Raw genomic sequence first — 22316 nt, 5'->3', positions numbered from 1 at the left:
AGAGAGGGGGGAGTGAGGAGGGAGGGGGAAAATGAGCAACTGATATTAAGGGCTAAAGTAGAAGGCAAATCTTTTGAGAATGATGAGGGCAACAAATGTACATGTGTGCTTGACACAATGGATGTATGTATGGATTGTGATGAGAATTGTACAAGCTCCCAATAAAATAATTTTAAAAAAGAAAGTAAATGTCTAGAAAAGTATGAAGGCAACATATGTACGAATTTGCCTGATGCAATCTATGTATGGATTATAACAAGAGTTGTAAGAGTACCCAATAAAATGATCTTTTAATTAAAAAAAAAGTAAAAGAAAAAGCCTGGGGCAACAAATGTACAAATGTGCTTGACACAATGGATGCATGTACATATTGTGATAAGAGCTGTATGAGACCCCAATAAAATGATTTTTTTTAAAAAGACTTTTCTATCTAACATGTTTTCGACATATTATAGGAGAGACCAGTCACTGGAAAAGGACACCAGGCTTGGTAAATGTGGTAGTTAAATAATCTGGTGTCAGTGTGGGACTTGAGAGGATTAAGAGTGGAGGGGTGGAGTCTAGTGTGTCAATCGGGTCATAGCCAATGAGGCCTCTGTGTGAGCATGGCCTTCTCCTGAGATTTCTAGGAACTCTGTATTCCTCCTTGGAGGCAGGAGACACACCCTCTCTCTGCTCACTCCCTGGGAGACATTGCAGCTGACAAGACACATGGAACTACCCTAGTGCCCTGAGCTGGAGAAGCCACATGGACCTACCCTGGTGCAACCAGACCTCGAATATCGGACTTATGGGCTTGGACTGGACTGGGTTGGGATGCTTTCTTAATGTACAATTCCCTTTATATAAAACTCTCTCTTATGCACATATGGGTTCCTATGGATTTGTTTCTCTAGTCTACCTGGGCCAACACAGTAAAGTAAAGGATCAATGAAAAAGAGGAAGACCCTCCAGGACATGGGTTGGCCATGGCTGCAACAATGGGCTCAAACAGTGATTGCGAGGACGGTGCCTGACTGGGCAGTGTTTCATTCTGTTGAACATAGGGTTACTATGACTCAGGACCATCTCTGTGGCACCCAAAACAGCAACAATGACAACCAGTTTCTGAGCTGAACATCTGTATCACCAATTTTTGTTGTTCAGCACATCTTTAGATATTTAAAGAACCCAGAATCAGTAGTTTCAAGCAAGGTGAGTCCATATTTTTATACGTGAGTAAAGATTCCAGATGGACATATACTACACTGTCAATTCCAGAGGAGAAAAACTCAACCACAGTTTCTATGCTCCAGTAGACATGCCCTGCAGCCTCCTGGCTAGGCCCACAGAGGAACACCTGTGCTTTATCCAGGTAAACAGCACATGGTTCCACAATAGTTCCCCAACTCTCATTTCAAAAGCTATGCATAAGGTTTTCAGTTTAGACGTTTAGGCTGGATTCAGAAGAGGACATGCTGATGTCAGATGGATCTTGGCTCAAAGCAGAGAACACCAGAAATATATTTGTGTTTCATTGATTGGGCAAAGGCAGTGTTTCATTGATTGGGCAAAGGCAGTGTTTCATTGATTGGGCAACTGCGTGAACCATAATAAGCTGTGGATAACCTTGAGAAGAGTGGGGAGTACGGAATCCTCCATTGTGTTCACTTGGAACTTGTGCATGAATCAAGAGGTAGTTGTGGGAACAGGACAAGCGCATACTGCATGATTTAAAACCAGGAAAGGTGTGCGTCAGGTTGTATCCTCTCACCATACTTGTTCAGTCTGTAGGTTGAGCACATCATCAGAGAAGCTGGGTTCGATGAAGAAGAGGGCAGCATCAGGATTGGAGGCAGGCCTCGTAACAACCTGCGGTATGCAGATGACACAGCATGGTTTGCTGAAAGTGAGGAGGATGTGAAGCACTTGCTGATGAAGATCAAGGATTGTAGCCTTCAGTGTGGATTACAACTCAGTGTCAGTGTGGTAGTTATATAATGTTGGTCAGTTTGAGGACTCACAGTGTAGGAGTGGAGTCCAGCCTGTCAATCAGATAATAGCCAAGGAAGCCTCGGTGTGGCCGTGGACTTCTCCTGAGAATTCTGGGAAATCCTGCATTTCTTCCTTGGGGGCTAGAGACCCTTCTCTCTTGGCTCACTCCCTGGAAGGCACTCTACTGCCAAGACACATGTAACTACACTAGTGCCCTTAGCTAGAGAAGCCATCTGGAGACCCCTGCCAGCGCTGAGATGCTTATATCACCACTGGATCCAAAGACTTTCTACCCACTGGCCTGTGATTGTTCTGCATTTGGTGTCATTGCCTGTGTTTCCTGAGTCTGAAGAGGAGTTTATAGATTGGTATGGGACATATGGGCTGATGTTGGACTTATGGGCTTGGACTGGACTGGGTTGGGGTACTTTCTTAATGTAAAATTACCCTTAATGTACAAAAATTCTGTCTTATACACATATGAGTGTCAATGAATTTGTTTCTCTAGTCTGCCTGAATGAACACAGTAAGGCAGTCTAAAATCCTCACTACTGGATCAATAGGTATCATCATGGTAAATGGGAAAAAGGTTGAAGTTGCCAAGGATTTTTTCTTACTTAGATCCACAATCAGTGCTCATGGAAGCAGCATTCAAGAGATCAAAAGGCGTGTGACATTAGGTGAATCTGCTGCACTAGAGCTCTTAGAGTACAGAAGAGCAAGCATATTACTTTGAGAACTAAAGTGCGCCCGACCCAACCCATGGAATTCTCCATTGTATCATATGCATCTGAAAGTTGGACCTTGAATAAGGAAGACCGTAGAAGAATAGATACATTTGAATTGTGATGCTAGAAAAGAATATTGAAAGTACCACAGACTGCTAAAAGGACAAACTGCTCTGTACTGGAAGAAATAAGGCCCGAATGCTCCTTAGAGGCAAGGATGGTGAGACATTGCCTTATATACTTTGGACAAGATGTCAGGAGAGACCAGACCCTGCAGAAGAACATTGTGTTTGGTAAAGTGGAGGGGCAGCAAAAAGAAGTAGGTCCTGGTGAGATGGTCCTAGGTGAGATGGATTGACACAGTGGCTGCATCAGTGGGCTCAGGCACAGGAACCATTGTGAGAATGGGACAGGACTGTGCATGTTTTTGTTCTGTTTTGATGGGGTCTCTATGGGTCAGAGCTGATTTGATGGCACCTAACAGCAATGACGTTTCACAAGCTGTATGCAGCCTTGTTTGATTTCTTGACTGCTGCTTCCAGGGTGTGTGGATTGTGCAGCCAACTGCCCCTGGAGCCAGAAGAGAGCTGGCCCGTTCTTCTACATGGGCATTATTTGCACTGGGGACTCAGAGAGGAACGACAAACCAGAGGTCATGTCCTCAGGGTATTTATTAATGAGCAAGTGGGGAGTAGGCACATTCATACTTTGTTGTAGAGTGGGTACTATGGTAATGCTAGCAGAATGGGTCCTTAGAAAAAAAGTAGGGAGGGGCAAGCGATGGGAAATTGCATAATGAGAAGGCCAAGAAATAGACTATTTGGTAGAGAGGAAGGAGTCTAATGGTGGGAATGTCTTTCCAGAGCTGTTTAGACATTGACATGAAATGGCCTGTCCCAACGATGCCAGGAAGGAAGACGGGGTATGAAGGAGGCATACACACCCCCTTCTCTTGGTAGATGCAAACAGAGTGGGTGAGGTACTGCTTGCCTTCATGAAAAAAAAATACGTTTGTCCTTGTACACACAGCAGAACATGCACCAATCCAACAATTTCTCCATGAGCAATGGCATCGAAGATCTCCTTCAAGGTGTACAACCATGGCCACCCACCTTTCCTGACTTGGTCCTCTTTCAGTTATCTAAACTCACTGCCCACTAAGGCTCTTAGTTCATCTTTTGAATGGCTATTGCCGGTTTGATCCCATATAGATAGTACTTTTACAAGGTAAGCATTCTTTTTTAGCTAAGCTAAACTACTGCTTGGGTTTAAGAAGACTTCAGGAAATATTTTTGGTTTGAGGTTTAAAGATAATGTTAGGGCAATAGTTTCAGGGTCTCATCTACCCTCCCTCCCTTTCTACAGAAAGTCTAGAGTCCATGTGAATTTGAATTCTGTCTTACATTTTCCTCTCTTTCAAAACAGTAATGGTAATCAGGACCATCTAGTTCTTCTGAGCTCATATCCAAGGAGGTTCACAGAGGCCACTAGCCACACCTTCCATTTCCTCCTCCTATACCTTACTCTCTTTTCTCCATGGAACTGATTGTTATACCTTTGATGGCCACTTACACGTTTGTAAGACCCCAGGCACTACTCAATGAACTAGGGGTAGACAAGAAGCACTAAACACATCATTAGGCCAGTTAACTAAGATGTCTCATGAAGCCATGGCCCTAACCCCCAGCCAAGGAACCAAACCTCATGAGGTGTTTGGTTGGACATAAGCAACCTCAGTAGCTACTCTTGTTGTTGCTGTCGTAAATGTATTGACCATAGAACTTTGGGCAATTCAACTTTTTACAGGCTTACAACTTATTGGCAACAATTACATAAATCAACTGTGCAATTTTACCTTTAAATCAATTTGATTTTCCTATCACTACAAGTTGGAACTCAGTACTCCATAAGCAACAATTCCCTTCTTCCTTCCTCCATTCCCATGAGGGTTTCTCAAATTATACAGCAGAAACTCTTAGCTGGGGATGATCCTTGCATTTTTGATATTTGTATGCTGTAGAATAAGCATTGGGCTAATCCTACGAGGTTGATGGTTCAAAGCCATCAGCAGCTCCGAGGGAGAAAATTGAGGCTGTCTGCTCCCATAAAGATGTACACTCTTGGAAACACTACATAGAGTTGCTGAGTTGGAATCGAGTTGATGGTGGTGGGTGGGATGTTAGAGAGAGGGCAGCCTGGCTGAACCGCACCAGCAGTGTCTGGCTCTGGCTCCATGCTCTTCTGGAAAGCAAGTTATGACAACCCAGTCAAGGGGTCACAGGCTTTCACAGGTCACAGTATTCCTTCGTTGAGAATCAGCCACCCTTTAAGAGGCCAGGGGAAACCTCCAAGGTCATTGTCCCTCGTGCACATCCCTTAGACAACTTCTTACTCTCCTCCCCCATCACAGAGGAGGTATGGAAAGTCTCCTCTTAACCAATCTCAGAAGGCCACCTGTTTCTGTGAGGTCCGATTGCTCCAGCTACCCAACAGTGATGCCTCACTCAGTCACGGGGTTCCCATACAGCACTCTGCACACCGGGCACCTTGCTTTCTTCTTCCCAGGTCTTAGAAGAGCATGCTGTTGGACCAGAGTTCTTGCCCTTCAAGGTCCAAGCAAAGTGGACCGTTAGAAGTAGTATTCAGGGCAAGATATGACAAAATAACAATTTATAAACTATCAAGGGCTCATGAGGGTGGGGGGGAGCGGGGAGGGAGGGGAAAAATGAGGACCTAGTGCCGGGGGTTTAAGTGGAGAGGAAATGTTTTGAGAATGATGAGGGCAATGAATGTACAAATGCGCTTTATACAACTGATGTATGTATGGATTGTGATAAGAGTTGTATGAGCCCCTAATAAAATGATTTTTAAAAAAAGTAGTATTCAGAATAGTAGGTGTAACATTAAATTTAAGTGATAGGTTTGGGGTGAGCTAGGCTTGATGATGCGATCTTGTAGTAGATATTCCACTGACCACTTGATCCAGTCCCTTGTATGCTCCTTTTTTGTCCGTCTGTGTTATAAGCGGAGGACCTGAAGCCTGAATTACTTATATGGTTGACTCAATCAGTGTGTGTTTTACGTAGTGATTTCTGGGATCCCTTTGTTAGTGGCACACTGAAAGTTAGGGAAAAAAGAAGTATCATCATAGAATTTTATAGCTGGATAAGACCTTAAACATTATCTAATAAAAATTATCTAATAAAACCTTCCTGACCCTGGGCCTTCCTGTTTTTGTGTAGTAAAATTTATTTAATGGGAAAAATGTTCCATTGATAGGCTTAATACACAGACATACGAACCAAAAGGAACAAACCAAAAACAATCCATATTCTTAGTCTCCCTTATTACCCTTTCTTGTGTGCTTTGTTTTGTTTATTTGATCGGTCTGGGAACTTGGGCAGCTCTCGTCAATAACAGACATTTCTTTGTGCTACATACAACCTCAAATCCTGGCTTGGCTTCCATTCTTTGAGTGTGCCAGAATTTCACAGTCCTTTACTATTTAAACATTTAACATGTATCCAAGTTGAAATTATTTATAAACAAGGTTTTCCAGTATGTCTTCACACACAACTCTCATTATTTTCTTAGGATAAATGACAGGAAGTAGAATTTCTAGGTCAAAGGTTATGGACATTTTTTCAGGCATTTGATGTAGAGCAGATGCAACCTTTCCCTCAGGAAGGTTTACCAAGGTATCCTTCTACTAGCCAGGTTTAAAATGGTCATAGCACAGGGGAGCTGATGTCAAGAAGCTCAAGAAGAAAGAAGCTGACCGTGGTAGCAATTGTATAACACTGCTTGATGTGACTGAACTATGGAATGTGATGATACCTGTAAGAGTTCCCAGTAAAATGATTACCATATGTACTTGAGTATAAGCCGGCCTGAAATTTTCAAACTACAATTTTGAAAATTTTAATTAGAAAATTTCGGGTCGGCTTATACACGAATATATAGGTAATGAAAAAAAGAAGAAGACCTTAGATATATCTATGTGTAGAAAACTCAGTAGATGAATTTTGATGGCACACTGGACCCTAAAAATAATTTTTCAAAGGCATTAGCTTCCATATACTGAATTCCTTCTATATGCCAGAGACAGGATTACATGCTTTTACGTCAATAATCTTATTCCCAATGATGATTCTTGTGAGGTAGGTGAGATCTCCATTTTAGAGACAACAAGACTGAAGTTTAGTAAGCCCTTGTAACTTCCCCAATATCACTTAGTTCAGTGCTGTACAACTGGGAAGGGGGCATCAGTTTTACAATTTAAGAACATTTGTCCATGTCTGGAAGCATTTTGGAGTCCCTAGGTTATGCAAGAAGAATCAATGCATTTGAATGATGGTGCTGGTGAAGAATATTGAAATTACCATGTACTGCCAGAATGACAAATGATCTGTCTTGGAAGAAGTACAACCAGAGTGCTCCTTAGAAGCAAGGCTGTGCTTGATACTCATCTCCATGAAATGATCACTGAAGATAAGGTTGCTTCAACACAGTGTGGGGAAGAAAGCAGATGGTGTCCAGCTATCAATTGGAATGGCATCCGAGGTCTTAAAGGCCTGTATTCAAACAAGCAGCCATCTAAGTGAGGAGTCAACTAAGTCCACAGAGAAATACAGCAGCCTGTGTGATCCAAAGATGACAATCACAGAATCCAAATATGATGACGGGAAAGCATCAGAGCTTAAGTTGCGAATACCCCATCTGTAGAAGGCTATGAGCACAGAGGGAGCCCACAACCCATCTGCAGTATCTAGTCAGACTAAGCCTCTGGCAGATCCCCTCTGGCCACAGGCAAGGGACTTGAACGAACAGCTTTTACTATCAGACAGAGATTACGGTTAACTTGATTTTGGTGGATCGGACCATGGTATAATAGGATATGGTCAGTTGACTTCCCTCTTGACCCAACATGAATTTGTTCTAGGTGCAAGTATTTCTCACTTGTTACACGACAGAAATTTCTTCTCTTGATTGTGGTCTTTTCTTTTTTACTCTTTATTTTTATCTCTCTATAATTATTATTTTCTTCTGGCTGTGTTGCTTTTTATTGTTTCTCTCGGATTCCCCAGTTTGTGAAGCACTGAAGGAGTGGATGTATGGAGACAATAGCTGAGGTGATGCTTTATCAGGGAGGTGGAAGTAGGGTGGGAGGTGAGGAAGATGAGGGGGTTTGGGGAGCAAACAATGAATAATGGAAAGGAGAGGGAGCACTGGAGCTGATTGTGATGATGCATACACAACTCATTTTAAAAGCGATTTAGCCATGGAAGTGTATGATATGCGAATACTATATCAAGAAAACGACTAAAAAAAGAAAAAAGAAAGAAACCAAACTTGACCAGTGTCACCATGATGAAGGAGAAATAGTTGTTTAGGGGGCATTGAGTTTATGTTGACGGTAATAGAATAATTGGGAAAAGGATATCAATGATGGTTGTACAACACGAAGAGTATAATCAATGGCTCTGTTTTATACATGTAGAAGTCGAGGAATTGGAGAATGTTTTGGTGTGTGTGTATATATATATATATATATATTGGTTCTTGTTGAGTATATTTTTACCACAATCAGAAATTTTTTTTTCATGAATAACAGTGAATACAAGGAAGAAGAAAATGTTCTCGAATTGAATGTGGTGACAATTGTACAACTCTTCTTGATCTGATTGAATGATTTAATTGCGTGACATGTTGATGAAGTGCTAATCCAACTGTTAGAATGAAAAAAGCAAAGGGTGGTGAGACCTCGTTGTCGGGTAAGTGCAGTCCTGGAGGAGTGGAGGAGGCCAGCCTGCTTGGTAAAGCAGAGGACAGTGAAACAGAGGAAGGCCTTCAACAAGAGGGATCGACACAGTGGCTGTGACCGCGAGCTCGAACATGAGAGCAGTTCTGAGAATTGCGCAAGGATGGATGGTGGCTGTCTGTGGTCTGTTACAGAGTCTAAACCCGACTCAACGGCACCCAACAACAAGGCTATGCAAACCAAGCTTTTGGCCAATAACCAAAAGTTCGACAATTGAAATCTACCCAGAGGGGACTTGGAAAAAAGGTCTGGTGTTCTACTAAAACATTGCAGCCATTGATAACTATGAAGCACAGTTCCGTTCGGATACACGGGTTGCCATGAGCTGGGATTGACTTAATGCTGAGGCATCTTTAGCTGTTATAACTTACGGGGTGCTACTGGCATAGAGGCCAGGGACACTGCTCAATAGCTCACAATAAATAGGGTAGCCGCTCTGCCCAATAAAGAACGGCCTGGCCCCATGTGGCAATACTTCTATGGTGGATGTGGCAAAACATCAGAGCCAGGATTCCAGCCCCGATCTGCCTGACTTGGAAGTACATGCATTTAGTCAATGTTCTACTGACCACAGGAGAGGATTTGTATCCTTCACGCACGTGACTTCAAAAATCTTTGCCAACTTGGTAAGCTTTTTATTTACGTGCTTTTGTAGTGAGGTTAAATGTTTGTTTGCATGTTTACTGGGCATTGATGCTTCTCTTGTGAAGTGCCTGTTCTCTTCGGAGATGTTTCGTGAAGTTTGGGGGTGTTGTTGATATCTCTGTGTATGTTTAGTCCAGAAGCACAGCACATGCTCTCTGGAGAGGCCCTGAATTACAAAATCTTGTGGAATCCCGCATAAACACTGTCTTCCTCTCATGGAAAGAATACCCTATGAAAATTTAGGATACCTGGGGTTATCGATTGAATTTTGTGTCCCTCCCCAAAATACCTTGTATAATTTCTCCTATGCCTGTGATTATAATCCCATTAGGGAATGGGTTTTCTTTACGATATTGATGCGGCAGAATCAGTCTTTTTTTGAGTTATCTGAGGGGGCTTCAAAAAGTCATGGAAGAGTCTAGTTAAAAGTTAATGGAAGCTTTCCTCAAACTTTTTGAAGCCCTCATAAAAGTACAAGACAGACAGGGATTGGGTGTCACTGACATTGAGGGATCATGGTTGTGAGGGTAAGTGTTGAGTCCTTGAGTTCTAGGAACAGTTAGTCTGATTTGATTGTACTTTCTCTTATTTCATAATGCTTTCCCCTAAACGCCCATGAAACGATTGAGAAGTTACCAAAGTGAACAAAATTAGAGTAGCCTTAATTCTGGGGAAACCCATTTTAATCAGTATTTATGGAGAGCTTGTATTTATTTAGGAGCACTGGTGGTACCGTGCGAAAGGCATTAGACTGGTAATCATAAGGTCAGCTGTTCAAACCCAGCAGCCTCTCCTGAGGAGAAAGATGAGGCTGTCTGCTTCCATACAGATTTGCAGTCTCAGAAACCCTGTATGGAAGTGGCTCTCAACCTTCCTCATGCCACAACCCTTCAATACAGTTCCTCATGTTGTGGTGACCCCCCAACCATAACGTTATTTTCATTGCTACTTCCTAACTGTAATTTTGCTACTGTTATGAATCGGATGACCCCTGTGAAAGGGTCATTTGACCCCCCAAAGGGGTCTCGACCCACAGGTTGAGAACCGCTGCTTTATGGGGTTATTATGAGTCAGAATCGACTTTGTTTTGGATTGTTGTTATTATTATTTTATGAAGCGCCCGCCATGCTAGATGCTACTGAGGTGAGGGGAAATGTTACACGATGTAGTTATACAGCTGGAAGAAACCACCACACTGTTCTAACCCGTCTTTTTTTTTAAGCCAAGACTCAGAGAGGATAAACAAGTGGTCAGCTACTGAGTGGCAAGACTAGAACAATAACGCACATCTCCCAATTCTTAGCCAAAGTCCTCGCCGTTCGGCTGGGCTTATAAGTCTTCTCTCTCAGGGTAGAATTGAGCCACAGCCAAGCGCACCAGTGAATGGACCCAGGTTCCAAAGTTACTGTGTAGGTTTTGGGTGATGTTCAGAGAGGAAGAGTCTAGTCAATTAGGGAATTCTTCATTAGGACCTTACTCTAGAGTTATTTCCCTCTTTATTACTTCAACCGCTCCCTTTCCAGAAGCAACAGCTGTTCCTTTCTGTTATGAATTGAAATGCGTCCCCCGGCTATGTGTTGTCAAACCTAACTGCCACGCCTGCTGCTACATTCCCACTTGGGAATGGTTGTCTTTGTTGTGTTCTCAAGATAGGATGTTGTAAGGCATGTCTTAAGTCAATCTCCTCTGAGCCGGAGAAGAGATGAAACAAGCGAGTGGGAGAAGCAGGGGAGGAGGATGTGAGGCCACATGAATATCACCCAGGAGCTCAGGGGAGACAGACTTTCCTCCAGGGCTGAGGGCGAGAGGACACTTCCCTTGCGTGCTGGCGTCTGGCCTGCCAGACTGTGAGAAAGCAAGTTTCTGTTGGTTAAAGCTACCCACGTGTGGTATTTTTTGTTAGAGCAGAACCAGATCACAAAGATGCGCAGCCACATAGAAGCATCCCTCTTTGAGCATCTTCGTCAAACTCGGGGGCTTCAGAGATGCAGCCCACTTCCTTCCCCTCACCTAGTGTCAACTGTTAGACACCAGTCTTCATTCCTCCTCTCCCATTCAGCCTTTGCACCCTGCCCCACCCGCCCTTCTTGCCCAGGCACCGTGCGCCCACAGTGGTTGTGTAGTCGCCCGCTCAGTGGCTTCTTCACACAGTGAAAGACTTCAGTCAAGAAGCGAGTCCTGGGGCCATTGGTCAGATATACCGTGTTTCCCCAAAAGTAAGACATCCCCTGAAAATAAGACCTACTTACAGTTTTGCCTCTTGCTGAAATATAAGGCATCCCCCCCAAATGAGACCTCCCTGCACATAAGGCCTCCCCGATAATAAGGCCCCCCCAAAGCTACTGTAACTCTGGCCTCTGGACCGTAGCGGCTCACTGTTGGCCACAGCACAGCCGGAGCAGACAGGAAGTGTGAGTAAATGTACCATAGATTGTTGTACATGGAAATAATGGTAGTAACAAGAAATTCTTGATACTGTAGGATTCACAGTTTGTCTGGTTATGCTGGTTTGTGATGACAACTACTACCGTGCTGCATATAGGTAATACATTTCCTTTTCTTGTTGTTCAACAATAAATGTGTACCGTATTCTTCTTCATGGAAAAATAAGATATCCCCTGAAAATAAGACCTAGCGCATCTTTGGAGCAAAAATTAGTATACGAAACTGTCTTATTTTGGGGGAAACAGGGTAATTGTTGGGTAGGACTAGGAGTTCCTCCCATTGGGTTCTGGCAGACTAGTTTCCCATCCACATTTTATACTGGACGTCCTTCTCCCTGCTTAACTCCTCTAAGAACGTCCTTCTCCCTGCTTAACTCCTCCCAGATACTGGTCCCTTCTTCTCCAACTTGCTGCTTGCCTTCCTGTCTTCTCTTTGCTGGTAGGGGTCACTGAGTCAATGCTGACCACAGCGACCTGAGGCACAATGGAACAGAGCCCTGTCTGCTCCGTGCCGTGCTCGCCATTGTTCCTATGCTGGAGCCCATGGCACAGTGTCGTCCATCTTGTCAGGGACCTTCCTCTTTTCCACTGCCCCACTGCTTCCCCAAGCAAGCATGATGTCCTTCTCCAGGGGCTGGTCTCTCCGGACAACATGTCCAAAGTATGAAAGATGAAGTCTTGCCATCTTTGCCTCTAAGGAGCCCTCTGACTGTACTTCTTCCAAGACAGATTTGTTTGGTCTTTTGGCAGTCCATGGTACTTTAATATTCTAAAGTGTAGTCTTTGGTATTTTCTCCCTTTCTCTCCACCTACATTTCTCCAAAGAACTAATTTATATAATTTCTTCCATTCTGTTTTCTATATGACTATGTAGATTATGTTGCTGTTAGGGCATGACTCAAAAATTAGAAGAAACAGTTGCAAATGTTCAGTATAATTAGAACATAGAATGAAAAAAATGTGAATCCAAGGAAATTGAAAGTTGTAAAAAATGAAATGGAACACATACAGATCATTTCCTTAGGCATTCTCACTGCTGTGGAGTACTGGAGTGGAAAGCCCTGTCTTTCTCCTGAGGAGCAGCAGGTGGACGTGTAACCACTAAGCCACCAGAACTTATGCTAAATCATGAAGCCACTGGGAATGAAAGCCCGTCTCTTCCTCCTCCACCCTCCTGCAGGGAGAGAGACTGAGGGTGTGGGGGCCACCTGAGGGGACAGCTTGGCTGTGACAAGGGCTCAGGGATAGGATGTCCTACGACAAACGTAATGTTATACTCATCATCAGAAAGAACAATGAAAACCTGTTTTGAAATACAATGCTGTCTGTAATAGGATAATATCTGTATTCATACCAGGAAATCCAATTAACTCAATTATTATTCACATTCACACACCAACTTCTAAAGGTAGTAATAAAGAGATTGAAGAATTTTACTAACTTCCTCAGTCTAAACTTGATTAAGCATGCAATCAAGATACATCATAATTATTGACAATTGGAATGAAAACATTAGAAACAAAAAGTTGAAAAATATGCCCTTCTTAGAAATGAAGCTGAAGACTACATGATAGAATTTTGTAAGGACAATGACTTCTTCTGGCAAATACCTTTTTTCAACAACATAGTGATGCTACAAACGAACTGTTTCTGATGGAACACACAGAAATAAAATTGACTGCATCTGTGGGAAGAGATTCTGGTGAAGGTCAATATCAGCAGTCAAAATGAAGGTAGGGGCTCTCTATGGACCAGACCATCAATTTCTCATATGTAAGTTCAAGTTGAAGCTGAGGAAAATTAGAGCAAGTCCATGAGAGTCAAAATACAACCTTGACTACATACACTTGAATCTCAAGAACATCTCAAGAGCAGATTTGAATCATTTGATACTAGTAACAGAAGACCTGTCAGGCTGTGGGATGACTGTAGTATCATATATTAGGAAAGCAAAATGACAGGAAAGAAAGAAAAGACCAAAGTGGATGTCAGAAGAGACTCTAGACCAGTGGTTCTCAACCTCTGGGTCGTGACCCCTTTGGAGGTCGAACAACCCTTTCACAGGGGTCGCCTGAGTCTTAACAGTAGCAAAATTACAGTTATGAAGTAGCAACGAATATAATTTTATGGTTGGGGGTCACCACAACATGAGGAACTGTATTGAAGGGTCGTGGCATTAGGAAGGTTGAGAACCACTGCTCTAGACTGCAGAGCAGCTAAAGTAGACAGAAGAAATGTTATACTAAAAGAGCTGAACTGAAATTTTCAAAGAGCAGCTTAAGATGACAAAGTATTATAGTGAAATATGTAATGATCTGTAGTTAGAATACCAAAAAGGACGGATGCGCTCAAGATATATCACGTTGAAGGAACTGAGGGGGGAAAAAAATTCAAGCCTTGAGCTGCAATATTGAAAGATTCTATGGGCAAAATATTGAAAATTCATGAAACATCGCAGGAAGATGGAAGGAATACACAGTCACTGTACCAAAAAGAACTGGTCTATATACAACGGTTTCAAGAGGTAGCATTTGATCAGAAATTGGTACAGGAGGAGGAAGTCCAAGCTGCACTGAAGGCAGCATAGCAAGTGACAAGCAAGGCTCCGGGATTTCACAGAATGCCAGTAGAAATGTTTCAATACGCGGATTGTGTATAAATTGGAAGCACTCACTTGTCTAGGCCAAGAAATTTGGAAGTTAGCTACCTGGCCAACCCATTGGAAGAGATCCATTTTTGTACCCACTTCAAAGAAAGGTGACCTAACAGGATGCTCAAATTACAGAACAACAACATTGATATCACATGCAGGTAAAATTTTGCTGAAGAGTATTCCGAAACAATTTTTGTAGTACATCAACCTGAAGCTGCTAGAAATTCAAGCCAGATCCAGAACAGGATGTGGAACAAGGGGCATCATTATTGATGTCAGCCGGATCTTGACAGAAAGCAGAGAACACCACAAATATGTTTACTTGTGTTTTATTGATTAGGCAAAGGCATTCCACTGTGTGGATAATAAACTGTAGATAGCCTTGAGAAAAATGGGAATCTCAGAATACTTCATTGTGGTCATCCGGAAACCGTACAAGGACCAGTTGTTTGAACAGAACAAGGGAATACTGATGACTGGTTTAAAACTAGAAAAGGTGTGAGTCAAGTCTCACCATACTTACTCTATTCTATCTGGATGCTGAGCAGATTACATGAGAAGCTGGACTGTCTGAAGAAGAACTTGGCGTCAGGATTGGAGGAGGGCTTATTAATAACCTGTGATATGCAGATTGCACAACCTTGTTTGTTGGAAATCGAAGATGATTTGAAGCACTTGCTGATGAAGATCAAGAAGTGCAGCCTTCAATATGGACTGCAACCCAATGTAAAGAACCAACATCCTCACGATCGGACCAATAGACAACATCATGATAAATGGAGAAAAGATTGAAGTTGTCAGGATTTTCCCTTGCTTGGACCCGCAATCAATGCTCCTGGCGGCAGCAGTTAAGAAATCAAACGATGTAATGCGATAAGCAAATCCGCTGCACAAGACCTTTTTAAGATGTTGAAGAGCAAGTATGTCATTTTGAGGCTAAAATGCGTCTGACCCAAGTCATGGTATTTTCAATGGCCTCTTATGCATGTGAAAGCTGGCTATTGAGTAAGGAAAACCGAAGAAGAATGGATGCGTTTGAATTGTGGTGCTGGTGCAGAACATGGAAAGTACCATGGACTGCCGGAAGAACAGATCAATCTGTCTTGAAAGAAGTACGGCCAGAGTGCTCCTTAGCAGCAAGGATGGCGAGAGTTCATCTCACGTGGTTTGGACGTATCATCAGTTGAGACCAGTCCCCGGAGAAGGCCATCAGGCGTGGTGGCGTGGAGGAGTCGCAAAAAGAGGAAGCGCTTCCATGAGACGGATTGATGAAGTAGCGATAAGGATGGGCTCAGACATAACAATTGGGAGAGTGGCACAGGGCTGGGTACCGGTTTGTTCTGTTGAACATCGGGTCGCTGGCCTGAAGGCGTCTCACAGCAACAATAACATATGGTCATGTATAAACCTCCTCATTTTCCTCCTGAACTTTATGACTTTTCCAGAGACGAGCTGAGCCTGTTATTTAAAACAAACCCATGCTTACTTCTCTCCATTATCCAGATTAAGTTCCCTATCAACGTGTCCACAGAGTGATGGTTTTCATAGTCATTTGATGGCTAACCTTACCAAAATCAACACACCAACGAGGAGGAGCTGAGAGGCTGTTTTAGCAGGACAGAATCCTTGTCCTGTAACTCTGTCGCCATGTTTCTTAATGGTACCAACACCTGTCTTTACAACAGCGCTACATTATGGGCATAAAGCAATCATGACAATCGCTACTGATTTTGCCTCTTCAGCTAGTGGCATATCAGGCAGATTCTTCTTACAATCAGGTTCGCTGGGGTCACGAGATGGTTGCAGGTCATCACAGATGCTCAGCTCCCCGACCAGGGACCATCTGGAGATCACAGACAGAGAACTCGGGGTTTTACGTCCTTAGTGCTGTTCCTCTGGAGCAGACTTTCCCTGGCGTGGCGAGTCAACTCCGACTGCTCTGTGACCCAAATACAGTTTACATTCAGCCACCCCACCTTCAAACCCTTTCAGTGCCTCCCTGTTTCTAACAGGATGACTTTAATCTAAAGCTCAAGAGCTTCCAACATCTGACCCTAAAGGCCAATCTCACACTAGTCACTCACCTGCTCCTTCAATAGGGGGAAGGAAAACCCAACTCCAAATGTGTCCAAAGATGATTTCTGTGGGGCAGCAGTTAGACATATCTCCCCTCTCCAATCTTCTTGACTCTGTCTGGCACCATGGCCATGCTCACCTCCCACTACACTCTACTTTTCTGCTGTGTTTCATCATATGTTGTAATAGCCAGACAGACTCAGAAAGCACAATCCCCATGATTTTGGATTTATTAGGAAAGGTTACAAGTCAGGATCCCAAATGTTAAGGACACAGTTCTTTTGCTCACAGTGCCTCTTCTCATCCATGACCACAAGTATATCTCTCTTGGGTTCCTGACTTCTCAACAACATGGCCGATGACCTCTTCCCAGTGTGGGCAAGTGGTATGAAGCCCTTTTAATGTTGGGCCAAATTGTGCCCCAAATGCCCAAAGAGTGCCCCACTGCATGCCAGCCTCCTGCCCCAGGCACCCTGCTCCTTCTGTGGACCAGGGAGCTGGTTCTGACTCACAGAGATAGAAATACAGCCTTCAGAAGTGTACAGACCTAGAGAAATAATAATATGTCAGGAAATAATAGAGTCACATTTTTATTTTCTTCTTTAATAGATTCCTTGGATTTTGTAATAATAGCTTTTGACTTCTTGTATGTGTCAAGAATTACCTCAAGACAGACTTGCTTTGACTTCCTTATTTTCGGTTTCTCTTGCTTATTTGAACTTCTGTGGCAATTAATCCCTATAAAAGAGTTTTTAAGTGACAGGTCCTATATTATTATGGGACATCTTTTTGTTTGTTTGTTTAACTTATTTTTTGTTTAATTTTTTTGTATGCTAAAATTTTATCTCCGTAACTACACTGAAGGAGCCCTGGTGGTACAGAGGTTAAAGCTCTCCACTGCTGTCCAAAAGGTAGGGGCCTTGAATCTATTACGAGCTCCCAGAGAGCAGAGGTGGCAGTCTGCTGTTATAAAGATGTATAACATTAGAAGTCCTATGGCCTGGTTCCACTCTGCCCTATAGGATCTATATAAGTTGCAATAGACTCCGTGGAAGTAGTGGTTTGGTTTTGTTTTTTAAAAATAACATAGTTGAAAACTTTAGAGAGGGGCATACGTACTGCCATGCCCTTCATAGCAGTGGCTCTGGGACCTGATAATAAGAAAATACCTTTGAGAGTCTTGTTGTAAAAATAATCCAAGATTGCATGTGTGAAGTCAGGGAATCATTATGTTTACAAAGCTCCCCTGGTAATTTTGATATCAGCTAAGAGGAATGATTTATGCACGATCAGAATTCCAGAGCAGGAATAAATAACAAACAGCACGGAGAAAATAGTGGAAGAGTTGATAGAAGAAAACTTCACTAACTTCAGGAAGATATGCATTCAAGAATCACAATAACCCCAAATAGGGTAGATGCCTAAGGCAAATTACCAAGATATATCATCATGAAACTTTCTAAAACCAAAAATAAGGGAAGAATCTTGAGAGCAGCTTGGAAAAAAGTGAAAAGTTACCTACAAAGAGAATAAATAAAAAATCATCTCTAACTTCTCAGCGGAAATCATGCCGTCAATCCATCTTGTTGAGGGCTTCCTCGTTTCGCTGCCCCTTTACTTTACTAAGCACAATGCCTTTCTCCAGGGAATGGTCTCTACTGACACCATGTCTAAAGTACGTGAGATCAAAAATAGCTGATCAGGAATTTCAAGGGGCAGCCGGAGAAGACTAGGTAAACTATTATAATAAGATGCACAAAAATAACAGAAAGAACTAAAGAAAGAATTCAAACTTTGAGTTGTAATATTTAAAGATACCATGGACAATATATTGAATGAGGCATGAAGCACCAAAAGAAAATGGAAAGAATACACAGTTAACTATCAAAAAGAACAAGTTGACATTAAACCATTTCAAGGGATAACATGTAATCAAGAACCAATGGAATTGAAGGAACATATCCAAACTGCAGTGAAGAGATTAGCCGAAAACAGGGTTCTAGGAATTGATGGAATACCAATTGAAATATTTTAACAAGGTGATGAAGCATTAGAAGCACTCCTTCAAACCCAGGGAGAAGTATCCAAAATTAAACAAACCTTTAAGAATAAAAACAGGGAATCATAGGTAATAGTTTGTAACAAAGATAATATCAAAGTAAATAGTGGGAGTGTAGCTACAGAACTTTTAAATGGAGAGGAAGTCCAGTAGACTGTAAGACAGAACAGATTGTTTTACCAAATTAATAAATTCTAAGGTAGAATCAAAGGAAATGAGTAAACCTAATCAAAAGGAAAAAGAGGGCATTCATAAAGACTTAATACACACTAAAAAACAGCAATTAAGAAAACGTGAGAACAAAATGAACTCAGAACAGAAAATTATGTGTAATAAAAGACCCAGCAAACACACACACACACACACACACACACACACACACACTCACTCACTCACTCACTCCGCTAATGTGCTATTAATGCGAGACACACCTTAAACACAAACATAAAAATTGACTTAAAAAGTCAAAGGTTGGGGAAAAACATATCAAGCTAATGACAATACAAAAAGAGCAGGAGTAGCAGTATTAGCTTCTGTTAAAATAGTCTTTAAGATAAACTACAAGAAGCCCTGGTGACACAGTGGGTATTTGTTGGATTGCTAACTGCCAGGTCAGCAGTTTGAAGCCACATGCTGCTCTGTAAGAGAAAGATGAAGCTTTTTACTCCTGTAAAAATTTTAGGTCTCAGAAACCCACAGGGGCAATTCTACCTTGTCCTGTAGAGTCACTAGGAGGTGGAATTGACTCAATGCCAGTAAGTTCAGTTTACTTTTGGAAGGAATATACAGCATAAGAAATAAATTAGGGCATTATAAAATGATCAAAGGGTTAACTGAACAATTAGACCATAATAAGTATCTATGCACCCAATGAAAGAGCATCTTAATACATTAATCAAATTGACAGACTCTGAAGACAGAAATAGACAACGCCACAATAATAGTGGAGACTTTAAAACACCACTTTCAATGAAAGAATAAAGAGAAACAACACAGATGCAGAAGAATTAACACAATCAACCAAGTTGACTTCATAGATTTGTACAGAACACTCCACCCAACAACAGCAAACAGGGAACAGCATCCAGAATAGACTATATATTAGACTACAAATCAAGCCTCAGTCCATTAAAACACATTGAGATATTACAAAGCATCTTCTCAGATTACAATGCTATACATTTAAAAATCCACAAGAGGAAGCTCCATGGAAAAACAAAATATATGGAAATTGAATAACACTTTGCTTAAAAATTATTTGGTGGTAGGAGAAATACTTTAAAAATAAATTTAAAATTGAATCAAATGAGATTGCAAACACAACATGCCAAAACTGTTTGGACACAGCTAAAGCAGTGCTAAGAGGTGAATTTTAGTGATACATTTTTAAAAAACAAAACAACACAAACTCCCTGCCAATAAGTGGATTCCAATTCAGATCTCACTGGTAGTATTATTTACTAAGTACAACTTTTGTTATTTTGATGGATTTTAAAAATAAATATACCTACAGAATCAAGAAATCCAATATAATCAATATCTAATTGTTGTCACCAACAAATAAAAATATATGATTAAAACAAGTTAGGAAGATGTGATATTGACCAACTTTTAGTCCTCATCTGCCTCTGAACTGTTTTCTGAGCTGTCATATATTCATTTAGCAATTAAATTTTCTGTATTGGTTTCGTATATTAGAACCTTTCTAAATTCACTTATTCTAGTAGCTTTTTTGGGGTAGATTATTTGGGATTTTGTAGATGACCATGGCATCTGAATAAAGACATTTTTATTTCTTCTAATTAAGGTGTGTGCCTTTCAATGATTTCTCTTGGCTTGTGCTGGCTTGAATCTTCAGTATGGTGTTAAATAACAGTGGTGAGGATTGTTTTATTTCCAGTTTTAGAGGGTAATGCATTCCGTCTCACACTGTTACACATGATGTTAGATGCAGGGTTTTTTTGGGTGTGTAACTACCCTTTGACAAATTGAGGAAATCCCTTTCTACTCAAGAGTTTTTCTCATGAATGGATGTTGACATTTTTTTCTGGATCTTTGGATATGATCATGTATATGTGATCATATATACACACACACATATACATAATTTTTTTGTCCAATGTTTGACAAGCTTTTTTCACTAAGGGCCAAATAGCAAGTAGTTTAGGTTTGAAGGGTCCTACAGTCTGTACTTCACAACTGAATTCTGCCATTGGGGCGTGAAAACAGCCGAGGTAAATGGGCTTGGCTGTGCTCTAATAAACCATTATTTACAGAAACAGGCTGCAGGTTTGGCTCATTATTGATAGTTTGTTGGCCCCTGATTTAGTCTGTTGATATGTTGAATTACATTCGTTGATTTTTGAATGTTAAATAAGCCCTTCATTCCCAAAACAAACTGGTCATGATGTGTGAGGGCAAGTAAGAAAATATTGATACAGGAAGTGCAGCTCAGACCTGCATGGATCTGTTCCAAACACAATGTATTTAAACGTATCTCTGTGGTCTGTGTGTGGCTTCAGACAAGTTCTCTCCTATATATTTATATTAGTCTAAGCAGGGTGCCTTCAAAAATTAGGTGCCTTCAAAACAAAAGAGTAGCTGCTGAGCGCCCCTGCTGGCCGATTGTGCTGACCTGGACCTTCAGGATGGTGTTAAATAGCAGTGGTGAGAAATCATACTAGCAAGGAAATGTAAGTCAGACTTGCCTCAGTGGCAGTGAGGTTTTGTTGTTGTTTTTAATTTATCACTATAAACTCGCCTCTTAGCACTACTTTCACTGTGTCTGCAAGGTTCTGGTATGTTGTGTTTTAATTCTCATTTGATTCAAAGACGTTTTATATTTCTTTTTCAAAAATGTCTCTATTGTTATTTCTGGGTGAAGGGAGACAATAGACAGTGTAAGATATGAAATAATAGTAACAATATAACATTGATCACAACGTGTTGATGGGATCAGGTTTCAGGCATCAGAAGATGCAAAACAATCATATTGATGCAAACGAGGGGAGTTAGCGTGGGGACCCAAAGCCCATCTGTAGACAGTTGGACATCCCCTCACAGAAGGGTCACAAGAACGGACGAGTCAGTCTGGGTGCAGTATAGCGCCGATGAAGCATATACATTCCTCCAGTTCTTTAATGATGTTCCCCCAATATCATGACCCCAGTTCTATCTTACAAATCCAGCTAGACTGGAGCATGTACACTGGTACAGATAAAAGCTCTCGACACGCAGAATCCAGGACAGATAAACCCCTCTTAGGAACAGTCAGTAATGGGAGTAGTGATATCATGAAGGTAGGGGAAGGTGCGGGGAGAAGGGGGAGAAAGAGGGAACCGATCGAGCATCCCCTTCCCACACATACCCAGGGGGACGAACAACAGAAATGTGGGTGAATGGAGGCAGCAGATGGTGTAAGATATGAAAATAATAATTTATAATTTTTCAGGGGTCATGAGGATGGCAGGGTAGGGGAGGGAGTGAAAAAGAGCAGCTGATACTAAGGGTTCAAGTAGAAAGAAAATGTTTTGGAAATGATGATGGCAACATATGTACAAATGTGCTTAATACAATTGATGTATGGATTGTTACATGGGCTGTAAGAGCCCCAATAAAATGATTTATTAAAAAACAAGAAAAAAAATTCTTGAGAAACATTAGCTTCAATTTTGACATTTTTGTTTAATAAATAAAATTTTTTTAATGATTTTATAGTAATATTTCTTACTTATGCCCATAATTTAATATGTATTATAGATTTTGATTTGTTAATATATATATTTTTTCAAAATCTTTTTTATTGGGAGTTAACATAGATATCATATCATGCCATAGTTCAAGCACATCAAGCAGTGTTGTACAATTGCTACCACAGCCAGTTTCAAAACCTTCTGTTCCTTCTTGAACTCCTTGA

Source organism: Echinops telfairi, unplaced genomic scaffold, assembly GCF_000313985.2.
Source record: "Echinops telfairi isolate 266 unplaced genomic scaffold, ASM31398v2 ScPeMD7_17;HRSCAF=63, whole genome shotgun sequence".
Lineage (NCBI taxonomy): Eukaryota > Metazoa > Chordata > Mammalia > Afrosoricida > Tenrecidae > Echinops > Echinops telfairi.
The sequence above is the reverse complement of the archived record's forward strand: the minus strand, read 5'-3'. Positions refer to the sequence as shown.